This window comes from Zonotrichia albicollis, chromosome 3 (genome assembly GCF_047830755.1).
Source record: "Zonotrichia albicollis isolate bZonAlb1 chromosome 3, bZonAlb1.hap1, whole genome shotgun sequence".
NCBI lineage: Eukaryota > Metazoa > Chordata > Aves > Passeriformes > Passerellidae > Zonotrichia > Zonotrichia albicollis.
In genome coordinates this window covers 52,857,717-52,870,668 of record NC_133821.1, presented here as the reverse complement: position 1 = coordinate 52,870,668, position 12,952 = coordinate 52,857,717, and positions in this window count along the sequence as shown.

The following is a 12,952-nucleotide window of genomic DNA, read 5'->3' as shown; positions in this document are numbered from 1 at the left end:
GTTTGTGAAGGCACTTGGCCGCTGGGTGCCAGTGTTGGGCCGGGTAAGGAGGGAACAGCTCCTTCCTGGGTGGCTGGGCTGTAAGAAAGGCACGCAGCATCCCAGTCTGAATAACTCTGTGGCTGAAGTCACTTGGGCACACAAGTCAGAACTTCCAGATGCATTCAGGTGTCTTGAGGGGATGTTTAATATTTTCAAAAGTCATCTCAGCTGGACAAGGTTGATTGTATGAATGACTTAAGCTGTATGCTGTCTGTACTGAGAAAATGGCACACAATGCAATAATTCTGAGAACAGAAAGCCTGTGCCTATTTAAAATACAAATCAGCAATACCCAATTAAATCCCTGCTCTGTTACATCTGTAAAATTAAGGTAAAGCACATTAAACTGAACTCTCTTTGGTACCAGATTTATGTTGAATTGCTCAGGCATTTCACAATACGCTGTTGGGGGTTTATGCAAAATTGTTGCAGTCTACTGAAACTAAATAGTGTTTCAGTTGCAAAGAAAAGCAGGAGAGGGTAGCAAATCCACATGCTTTTGGACAGGTCTGTTTGCAATATATAAGTTTTAAACAGTAAACAGCAACAAACAAGGGGAACTGTCTAATTTCTATGTGAACTAATTCAGTGTTCTTGCAGGTTGCCAGACATATAGGAGAGTTGCAGTGATTTAACTCAAAAGTTTTGATAAATTTGTCTGCTCTTACATTTAAGGGTAGATTTTACATCCCAAATAAATGCATGTTGACAGATTTTAGGGATTACTGGCTTTAGTTTGATGTAGATAGGCTTGCCTCTGTAGGTTCTTTCAGTAGAAACACAAGGTAATCAGAATTTTCAGGTGTCATTTGCAGTCTCAGAAAAGATATAAGAGCAGGTACCCGTTTTGACTCTGTGCCATCCTGTTGGTGCATTTGCACCGATGTGAGATGGCCATTTCCTCCTTTTCAGATTTCCCTGCAGAGTACATCTAGCTGAAGAACCATCAGGAAAGGAAGCTTTTGCATAGGACCATTGGACTGAAAATACCAAGTCTCTTTCACCAAGGAATGTAGCACTGTGTCCACTCCCTTTGTGGATGGGTTTGGAACCAGTGAGATGGGGAGGCTTGTTTCCCACATTTTGACTTTCCAGTTATGCCCTGCCCTGCCCTGAGCACTGCTTGTGCTCTGAGTGAGGAGTTGCAGGAGTGACAGGAGATGTGTGAGTACAAAAGTATTCACAGGCTGCTCAGCTAGAAGTTACTTGCTTTATTAATATTAAAACACCACAAATATCAGATGTATATTATGGGTGAAAGGCTTTTTTTTTTTTTAATCCACCCTGTTCCCTATCATAGTTTGTGAACATTGTCATCACAGGATGAAAGGTGGGAAGGCCCTGACTGTCTGCAGCTCTCCTTAGTTCCATGCCTGTACTTCCCATGTGTAAATCAGTTTAGTATTCATCTAGCACTGTCTCTGCAGTGTAAATTAACAGTTTATGAAGCATTTTGGGCCTTACTTGGTTACAGAGCTGTCTAGGCAGGCTACAGAGGTGCAGCTAGGCAAAACAATTGTAACAATGCCACTTAGAGGTGCTAGAAGCAAAGAATTGGGTTTGGCAGATCTACTTGGATGGGGATTAGACATCTTTAACACAATTTCATGTAAGAGAAAGGAGAGAGAGAGCAAAAATGTTAATCTTGGAACCTTTTATTAATTTTAAATGTATATACCTTTCAAGAGAGGGTGCGCTGCAGGATTGGAATGACCTTGGAGCGAGCACTGCCAGCTCTGGGCGTGTCCAACGAGAGCAGGAGCAGGCAGCTCCCCTGCACCTGCAGCAGTACTAAGGGCCGCCCCAAGGTGGCAATAGCTGCTTGCTCTCGCAGCTCTCGGCACAATTCCCCCGGGCGGGTGGAAATAGCCATACACACTTCCCAGTGCCCGCTGTAATGCGCTTTGGATACTGTTTGTTGAGGAGAGGGGAGGCTTTATTTTCATCTCAGCCGAATGGCTGTGTACCCCTGCTTGTGTAAGGGACTTTACAAGGTCACAATCGGCCTTAACAACTAGTTTTGTAAAGCAAAGTCGTCTTCGTTATTTTGGACGTGTTTTCAGCAATATTGTTTATGCATCAAATCCATTTTAAGTATGGAAGAGAGGGCCTGTTACTATGGAAAGTGAAAGTGCTTGACAGGACATAAATATTGCATATATGCTTTTAAAAGCTTAGTTCACTGTATCAGTCAAGGATAAGATTAATTTTCTTTTAACTAAAACCAAGACTTTATTGAGGCTGAATCATAAGATGTTGTTATGTAAACCAAATACCAAACTTTCTCTCTCTAGGGTGACATTTTTCCTATTACACTGACATATGCCTGTAACACTACATATGCCTTAGAGTGATGGGAGCCAGAACCAGGCTGCTGACTAGAGAAAGCCATTTAAATGGAAATTCTAAAACACTACATGAAGTACAGGAGTTTAAAGTGGTCCTACTGCATCTTACTCCTTTATATTCTCAAGTATTTATTAACTTAGGGGACAAAGTTGTAATTTGCCACATTTGATAAAGCTTTTTTTTACACTAACCATACATCCTAGAAAGCTGCTTTGGCAATTTCTTTCTGTATATTTAGCAATCAATTCAGGATTTTACAAACCTAAACTTGGGGAAAGGTGGCAGAAGCAAGTGGGGACTGATTAAAGCAGCATTCATGTGAATCCAAGCAGATTAAAATAGTACTGCTTCTCTCCAGTCTAGTTGAAGATAGTTTTTAGGAGTATAAAGTAACTGCTGTCTTATTCAGGGTTCCTTATGGAAAGTCAGGAATCAACTTTTGAGTAGAAGGGGTTTGGAAATGACAGCTTTCAAATTCCTCTTTTCTCTTTCTTTCAGCCTTTGCTTTTGTTTAGTGTGAATGTCCTTTGCTTTTAGGCCATTTGGGGCAGTCATAAACCAGACAATAAGGCACATGGGCCTGAAGTTAACTAAGATTTGTCTCCAGATCTCTCTTCTCAAGCCAAATTCCTTCTGAGAAGGGGTTTTGTCTGTGTGAGTGCAACAGAGTGGGACCAGTTTTATATTCTTTCAACACTAATATGTAGTTAGTTTAATTGTATGGACCATTTTCTCTGTACTTCCTTTTCCAAGCAATTTCAACAAAGTATTCATAATCACAAAAACATGGTTTAGCAGAAAAAACAAACAAAAAATCCTGAGTATCTTTCCTGTTAGGCTGTTCTTGGCCCCTTTCCTAACAGTTGCTGGCAAAGTTCAACTTCACTGTTCATTTCAGAGGCTCAAGTGGGGGTAGGGATGGACTTCACTGCAGCCTACAATAATTAATATTCTTTGGCACAAGACACAGATTAAAGGGCTACTGGCAAGAGAGTAGTCATGGTACCAGAAATTTAACCAGTCCTTTGTGCTTAAGCTCAAAGAACCATAAAAGGAAAGTTAAAAAATAGGATTCTCTTTTGTGCTGAGGAAAAGGAACAAGGTGTTGAAACTTGTGGTTACATGGATACTTACTTCATGGTTGAGGTAAAGCGCTATTGACTTTCCTAAGATTTGGCTTCTCTGAAGCATAGGTATTTCTGCTGCTTAGTTTTCTGCAGCTACACAGGTTTGGTGAACTCCTGGATGGTTCTACAAGAAGTCACCAACGTGCTGATGCCCAGCCGGGTGCGGGTATGTGACACCCACAGTGCCTGGCCCACTGAGGTGGCTTAGCTGAGCAGGATTGCAGCCCCTCTGGACCAATCTGGACCAATGCTCTGTTTAACCAGGCTTTGTGGAACTGGCTGTGATGAGCTTGGCAGTCAGGCTGGGTGGATGATTGAGCTGGTCATTGCTCTTTCAAGGCTGTGCTCCCACCCTGGAGCCCCTGGGTGGCTCAGCTGAGCACCTCCTCTCCATCCTGGGCAGCTGATGGAGGCATAACCAGCTGGAGATACCTGGCAGGTGAGAGATGCTGTAGAATGCCTTGGAAGAATGCTCCTACCAGGAGCCCATCTTCAAACATCCCAGTAGGAAACACACTTCTGTTTGCAGCTTGCTTATGCAGCCTCTGCAGAGAACCTCGTGCACTGAGATACCAGAAAGTCAAGAGTCCTCAAGGGGAAATGCCCCTAATGCACAACAAAAACCATGAACTGAGGTGGAGGCTTTTTTCCAGGGATTATATAAGAGAAAGCTGCATTCCAGTGTCACTGCCTTGTGCTTGATCTGAACTTTTCCTGACATGTACCCTTGAAGGCAGAACAGTTAACACAATCTCCACTTAGTCCCACAACAAACAAACATTTTGGTGCGGCTGGTATGTGTTTGCTAGTTGCAGACAAGCCGATCTCATTAGAACTGCATTTACAACTTTTGCCAAGCGTTTTGAAACTGGTTGACATGCACAACAGCTGCCTGAGCTGGAATGGCATGTTATTCCCTGCCTTCATCTTATTAGCACAGGGGATGGCTTGATTAATGACAATTAGATGGGATTTTTAAAAATTAAAGATAATTTGTCTTTGGAAAGGCCATGCAATGTGTTTTCATTCTCAGATTTAAAATAAGTCACAAAGTCTAGGGGTTTATGGCTTTTCTCAAAAGCCAAGAGAAGTGCTTACCCTGAGCTAACCCGCAACATTTGAAGTGAAAACATTTTAAAGGGTGATGCAAAGTGTTTTCAGCTAGTACGAGGTTCGATTCCTCCTCGTTTCTCCAGGCTCTCAGTGCAGAGCTGTTGAGCTCACAGCCTTGAAAAGAGACACTCTTGATTCAGTGCAGGCTGTTACATCCAAACCACTCAATGGATTTTGTTTGGCTCTACAGCCTTTAAAGTCAGTGGCTGTGGTGCCCTTCGCCTCTGTTAAGATCCTTCTCTGTCAAAGGGACACTCTCCATCAAACACAGTGAAGCACCAAACAGACAAGATGCTCTTCTCTGAGGAGCTGGGAAGTTACAGTGGCCAAAGCAGTATCTGTATGCTGGCATTCACATGCCTAATTTAACCCATAAAGTTCCTGACAAACATTTAACAGGAGGTTCTGGTGGTTTAGTTTAAACCCAGTGCTTAGTTTAAGCCCAGTGTTAGCAGAAAATCTACACTGATATTCATTCTCTGCACAAACCTAGAGCTCTGAACTCTAATTTGTGCTCTCAGATAAATTTAACTATGCTGCCAGAAGTCATCATTGCAATTTAAATTTAAAAAGGACAATGAATCAGACTCCTGATGTAAGTGAGGTCCTTTTGACTAGTTGGCTCAGATTAAAAATAAAATAAAAAATAGACTTCTTATAAGAGAATGCACTTGTAGTGTTTTAACTAATATTTTGACTTGCACAGGTAGAGGGTTGTTTTCACGAATGTTTCCATTCAAAGCCAAAATGCATTTTGAAACTACTCCAAGAATTTAGTTTCTATCAGAGGCTACAGAAATCTGCCCTCTTCTTGCACCATTTCCTCCCCACCCTCTCGCCCACAAAAGAACATCCAATACGGGCCAAGCTATCCAACAGCAGCTAATGGATGGCCCTTGAGTGTCCCATTTGAGATCCCAGCAGTCTTGGCTCTGAGCTGGAGATTAAAAGCCAGCTGTTTGTTGATTTTAAGTGAATTCCTCCAGTTAGTCTCACTACAGAGAAGGTGAAGTCAGAGATGGTCTGATACATTCAAGATTTATCTTAGGAGCTGTGGGATGAAGTCATGAGAGTCGCAGTTTTCCATCCACATCCCAAAACCCACGTGCAAGTGCTTGGTCAGCCAGTGTGGCTCCAGCTACAGTGTTGGACTACAGGACTGCTGCCTTGTAAACGCCAATTGTAAGTTTTAATGAGACAAACCAATTAGATGGCTTGACAGACCATCACAACAGTGACGCAACCGCGCTCAGCCCCCATTGCAGGAGCAGCAGAATTTCAAAGAACTGCTTTAAAGAAAAGTCACAGAATAGCTCGCACACAGCCCTGCAAACAACAACATCACCCACAGGCTGTGGAGCAAGGGGAAGGGTGCTGAGAGTAAAGCAGAAACAAGCGAAAGGGATGAATTCAAATACTGATTTTTCCCTTTCTAACACTCAGCATGGGCACAGCTTGGGTTTCAGGTGCCATCTATGAAATATGACTGCTGTATATAACTCCCACTGTATTATTGGTCCAACAGAGCCTACAGAGAGGTATAGCATGGCCTTTGCAAAAATGCACATATATAAAATCACTTGTGCCAGGCAGTGCGTTACATTGTCCTACAGATACCACCTGATACACAGGGCTGTATTCACTGATCCACCTACACCCACAAGGCATTTCCTTCCTGAAAGCCAGAGGAAATTTTTATCAGTCCACGCCCTGACTTTCAGGTGTGATCCATGCAGAGGATTTTGGGTATGGATTTTGGAATTTTGTGTCTTCATCCTCCCTCGGGTAGCAGTTCATACATCACCTGCTGTCCCTCCTGGTTTGAGCTAGGGGTCTGGCCATCCCCACAGCTTGCTACAGGCAAGGTCTCACTTGTTTCAGCATGTTGAGCACAACACCTTAAATGTCACTAGGACACAATCAAATCCATGGAGTGTTTGGGTGATGCTCCCAAGATAAAATTTCCTTTGCAGACTGTTCATTGAGTGGTTCTCAGTGGTTACAATCCTCTTCTGCTGACGCTGAAAGAGACATCAGAGGAGGTCCCACAGGCATGGTAAAGTCCTGCTTGTAAAACCAGAGAGCATTTTACAAATCACTTCTTTCCAAATGAGCCACTTTGCCTTATTTTTAAATATGTGTTGAGGAGGATCCAAGACTAACAGAGTAATGAAAGTTGCTAGCTCCAGAATTCACTGTGGCTTGTCAAAGTTACTTCCCCCAAATTAAAGGCCCATAAACACACCCCTCTTGGACTGCATGACACACAGATCATAAAAGCAAATCTCAAGACCTGAGCTGGTGCTGAGAGAACACTGTGTTCCTGTTACTCATGAGAGTGAAGGGGACCCCTGTGATGCTGTTGTACACTGAGAGGATCGAGGGGCAGGGGCACATGTGACTGTGTGGAACATCTGTTCTGCCCCATATATGCTGTCCAAGTCTCTCTTCTCAGCCTACTGCTAGTCCTTATTCAAAGAGATATTACACAGAGCCATCTCTCTGACTGAGGCCTGTCACAGTAAGCTGTTGGTGGGAAGCATCCACCAAGGACTGAGGCACCAAGCTGTGGTTTCTGTCTCAGATCCGGTAACCATAACATAGCAGGAGCTGCAACGCAGGCCACCACAGGCTGAAAACTCTCTGCCTGCTTTTCATGTTAGTATAAATCACTTGACACCATGTGAAGTACCTCTGCCAGCTCTTGACAGCCTCTCAGTAAGATCCAACAGACCACAACATGTCAGAGTGGGAATTTTGCCTTAACAAGTCCAAACTGAGCTACCCCAACCCTTGTGAGCAAAGAGCAATATTTAGCGTGTCTATATTTGTTTCTGTGGGGTAAAATATTCTGTTAAGCAGCAGGTCATTAACACATAACCAGGTAGTTTTCAATAAATTGGTACCCAGCTACCACGGCAGTAAATGACAACCCAGTGCCTGGTAGCATCACTGAAGCCAAAGGATGTGCCATTCCTGGCCACCACAGAGTCATAGCTCTGGAGATTCTGATGTGCACAGCAATAAATGATGTCCTTCAGAGAGAGGGAAACGAGGCAGAGCAACTTGGCACAGAGTAGAAAAGCTGTTATGCAGACAGCAAGCTCACTGTAGGTGCAAAAGGTTGGCAGGGTGGGAGATGCACATCCTGGAGCTGCTCTCATGGCCTTTGTCCCAGCCCCAGAGAAAGGGGTGTTCCTTGTGAGTGCATCCTCCATGCACACACGTGCATCACAGACAGCAGTGAGGAGCTGCTGGCACAGGGATGTGCTGGGCAGCACGCACAATGACTGCTTTCCAGGGATGGGGGCTTAACGAGGGGAGACAGCTGAGTGCTGCACAACAACTGCCTCCTTCTCCACACTCCGTCCAGAGCACCAGAGCCGGTGACAGGTCAGACCTCTGCGGGCTTATGTCAAGGGTTAAACAAAAGCCAAGCTGCTGTCAGCAGCAAAGTGAGCCTGCAACTGTATGCCAAAGCGTGGATGCAGATCTGCAGCATGCTTCTCTTGCAGAGCACCCTGACACACTTCTCAAGAGGCAGAAAATCAAGTCAAAACCAAAATAAACCAAAAAAAGCGAGGTAGAAGAAAAGTATTACATGTGGCTTACAGGGCCATTACCTGCAAGATGGAAGTGACTTCATGGTTAGTCCAGTCACTGAAACTCGAGCAGTGGACAGCAATGCCATTTAGGAAGAGCAGAGCAAAACTGCAGTTTTCAAGATTTTCCCTAGCCACAACTTGGAACCTTATGTTCCCCAATAAAATGACTGAAATATGAACTTGAGATAACACACAGGCACAGTGCAGAGCTCTGAGCCCTTGGTGCCCTCACTCAGCCTCTTCCTTCCCGTTTCCTCAGGCACCTGTGCAGCGGCGTCACACGCTGTCAGAACGGGCATCGGTGCTTCACGCCTAATCTCCCTTCTGCCCCCCAAAACCCGACTGAATTTGTCACAATGGCTCAAGAGGGAGTGAGGCTCGCTCTCCTCCGCTGGCCCCCTGACAATAGAGGATTGCCCTATTTGTGTGAGAAGGAGAGGGGCTGCCGCCCCAGCCCTCGCATCTGTAAGGGCTGCAGACAAGGCGCACAGATAGGCAGAAATCAATAAGCTGGCGGATCAGAGGGCCCGGCGGAGGAGCCGCTCCTTGCACACGCACAGGGGCCGAACATCTGTCAGGCAAACAAAAAGCAACCCAAGCGGAACAAAAGAGAGGATTATTTTAACTCAAGTTCTTCTTCAGTCTCAGCAGGCAACGTTCAAGCCGTCCTCGTATTCAGACACTGAGGCCTTATGGAGTACGGGCTGTCCGGGAAATGCCAAACGCTGTTACCAGAAGACAAAAGAGGGGGGAAAGAAAAAAAAAAATAGATATGGAAAATTCAGAACGTCTTGTTGAGTGCGGTTGAGCAGGGGGAAGGTGGAGGGGGCACCAATAAGGGGGCAGAGGGCAGGGAGGGGAGGAGGACAGAGTGATGATGCGATGGAGAAATTGATGACAAATCTCCACAGCAGTACTTGAAAACAAAGCTGATCATATCAAATCTGCCAGAGAAGCACAAAATATTGTCACACAGCTATGGATTGACAAGCACTGAGCTGCACCCCCAGCTCCCTCCCTCGTGTGAAGAAAGGGCAGGCTTGCTGCAGCCCTTCTGCTAGTGCAGATGAACCCCAGGGAACTGGCAGAACTGGCCCCACACCTCAGTGCCCTCCTCACCTGGAAGAAGCCTAGCTTTGACCACAAGCCCTTGGCACATTTAAGGGAGCAAAGGATTTAGGATAAGCTCAGAAGCAAGCTGCCATGCCTCTCCCTTGTGCCTGGTGTTAGCCAGTATTCACAGTTATTTTGCACATTGAATTTCTCCAGCACAGCTGTGTCTTCTAATGGGCGTGTCATGTGCTAGACATAGGTGCAAAACATTGAGTTCAAGATAAAACAGATTTAGTAAAATTTGGGCTTCAAATGCCAGAAAACTTTATTGTTTCTGAAACAGAGGAGATAATGTCATAGCTGAGAAAGCCCTGTATTGCATTCACATGCAGTGCCCTTTTGCTGCTGTTGGCTTGGCACATTTTTGAACTGAAGTATTAGTAGGGAAAAAAAAAAACTTTTAGGTTTTGGGTTTCCTTCAGCAGTTTCACACTGTGTAAGCTGCCTTCACTGCTGAGAGCAGAAGCTGTTCTGGATAAAGGTGGACTTGCTCAACTGAAGATTCTGAAGCTGCAGTTCTGTGATCTGGGATGCACCCACCATCAAATACTAGCCCACAGCGTCTCACAAAACTGATATACATCTCAGCCTTAAAAGTGACTTGCCACAGAAACATGGGTTCTTAATGGTATTTTAGGAAGCATCACAAAGGTATTTTGACCCAGCTTTATTTCATTACATTCTGTTTCGGGTGGGGGAGGGATGTGAACTGAAAGAGATTTTGACTTAGAGAAAACTGGCTCCTTTATTAAAAAAAAAAAAAAAAAAAAAAAAAAAACAAAACCAAAGTAATTATTTGGAAAAAAAAAAACCCCAACCAATATGAAACATAGGCTTAGCTGCTGTCTCATCTTAGAAGGTTCTAAATTACCTTAGCCTTATTTACAGTGCCAGACACAATTGGGCTGGCTGTCTTAACAGACACAACCCTTAAAAAAGAGTAATCCCTGTTTTTTGTTATGCTTGTGAGAGTAAAGGAGAAGGAAGAGCTGCCTTCCTTGTCCCTGAGGAGGGTCTGGGCACAAAGTCCCATCTGGCCACAGGTAACTTCCTGGATCTCTTGAATTCAGCCTCTACACATCAAGGAGGAGCAAGTGAGACTTTTAGCGACTTAAGCCACTTGTGAATTTTGCAGACATGTACCACCTACCTGAGAGGAACCAGAGGCAGCAGAATAGGGGCTCTGTCAGCAGCTGGAGACAGGCACAGCAGCCTGGTGCTGGCATCATGCTCCTTCATCACCAGCAAAGAAGGACATCTGCCACAGGTGCAGCACCTCTCTTTCTCGGAAGCCTTGCTCAGGTGTACTGTGAGCATTTCATAACCCACAGGCAAGCCACTAACCTCAACTGGCCACTGCAGATGCTGCTGATCTGGGTACCTTCACCCCATCTTCCCTGGAGACTCCCCAGCACTCCTGGAGAGGACAAACTGAGGTTCAAGCAGCAACAGTCACACCCTGCATGCTGCACTGCAGGTGTGTGCAGGCAGAGCACATCCAGCCCCTGCTCATGTCCCACACAGATCATGCCCATGCGCCTGGACTATCTGCCCAAACACTGAAAGAGTTCACAAGGCCAGAAAGATCAAACTCTCCTCCTAAAACACAATAATTCAGACACCAGCCCTCGGCATCTCCTTATCCAAGCTTCACTGGTCCTGACCCCTCACCTCTTCTAGAGGGAGTCTCATCCAGCCTCCTCCTGTGAAGAACCCCAAACCCAGAAGCAGAGTCTATTTCTTACTGCTGTTTCTGGCCTACCCAGGTTGTTGTGGACTTTCCTTCATCAGCATTTACTCAACTCAGCTGCAGCCCTTCCTGGATGCCTCACTTCACCTGGGCTGCAGTTCTTATAAGAAATGTTTCCACCTGACCTCTTGGTTGTGTCTCAGGAATTTCGGAGGTCCCCTGTTTTCCTGTTGCAAGCAGTTCTCATGCAGTAGCGAATCAATAGCTTCTTATCTCACTGTTAGAACATTGCTAATATTTGTCCATAGTTGATGTTTTTCTTTAAAGCCAAAGTCCTTGAGTTTCTTTTGCTCTTTTGGGTTATTTTTTGCAGGTCTTGAACCATATGCAAGTCCTTTGTTCAGCCATACAAGCAAATGCTTCTATAGAGCTGGGCTTTAGATAGAGGCTGTTAAAACAGAGGGTTTGATGTTAGGCTGGTAAATAATAAAAAATTAAAACAAAACTGAACATTTAAAGGAGAGAAAACTGCTTAATGTGAGGAACAGTTATGGTAAGGGAACAGTGCAATAAAACAGGGCAGATGTTGCCCTTCAACTTCCATCATAGAAACACACTCCTGATTCTCCTTGTGCACTGGCTTCTCCAAGGATCAAAGGAAAAAACAAGAAAGTAGTAAAACTAATAAAAATAATGGGCATCTTTTTTGTGAAATTCTTCAAATTTGTGCTTGGAAAATATGTTTGTATGATGTGTTTAATTTAGTCATTGTTCATTAGCAATGAAAGAGAAGCTATCTCATCAGTAGGATCTTTTTTTGACAGGGATTAGGCCTGAGTTGGTCTTGCTGTGATTGGATTAAGGTCTTTTTTTACACACAGTCTGGCATGGCTGTTTCCTTAGACAAAGAGGCTTTGGGGTTGTTTTGATGCCTGTGAGGTTGCTCCACAGGCAAAGGAGGTACCTGCAACATACAAACCAGGGACTGGAAACCTAGACAGAAGAAGGCACTGGTCACTTGTGAGTGGAGACTGACAGAGACCTGCTCTGAGACAAACATGAACTGTCAGTGTGATGGGTCCCACTGCCTCTGGAGCCACAGAACACCCTGCAGTCTATCCATGCTCCTTCTCCAAGCATGAGAGACACAGTGCCAGTGTGGGGTAGAACACACATGATGTGTGTTAGAAGGGCTTTGCAGATGAGTTGGTGTCGTCCAATAAACTCCACCTTGGGCACTCCTGCTCTCTAAAAGAGAGAGGGGACTAACCAGCGACTCTCAGACAAGCAGCTGTGACATGTGATCACAATAAATTGATGGTGGCCACAGTTTTGACAGCTAAAATCAAAACAACAGAACAACCAGAGCAAGTTTTTGCCTTGTGGCTGCAATGAATTCCCTGGTGGCCGTACCCAGCCACTATTATTGTCTTTGAGAGTCACTGCCCTAAGAGATGAATTCTTTAACAAGTGAACAAATAATTCAAACAGAAATTGAAATTACATTCCTGAGAGGGGTTCAGCAGCCTCTTCTTCCATTAGCAACAGTGGGAGTTACCATGCCCTGCACATTGCCCAGTGATAGCTCTTCTTCCTTCAGCAGACCTGCTGTAACTGATTGCTTCACAATCCCAGTTTTCCTTTTTTGGGTACCAGTTGCTGAAACGTGTGAATGTGCTGATTTTTGGACAAGTTTCAGCCTAGAAGAAAAATCCTATTACACAAAGCAAAATGGAAATAGCAGGGAATTATATATCAGATTTACGAGGTGATAAGCAAAATTTTGTTGAAAAGTACTTACTGTGTAATCACGTTGTGGACAAGCTTGTTCTTTCAAGAAGAGAGAAAAATAAGTCATTCCAGGATCTAAAACCATTCAAGAAATCAAACTTAGGCAGTTTGAGGATGATAGA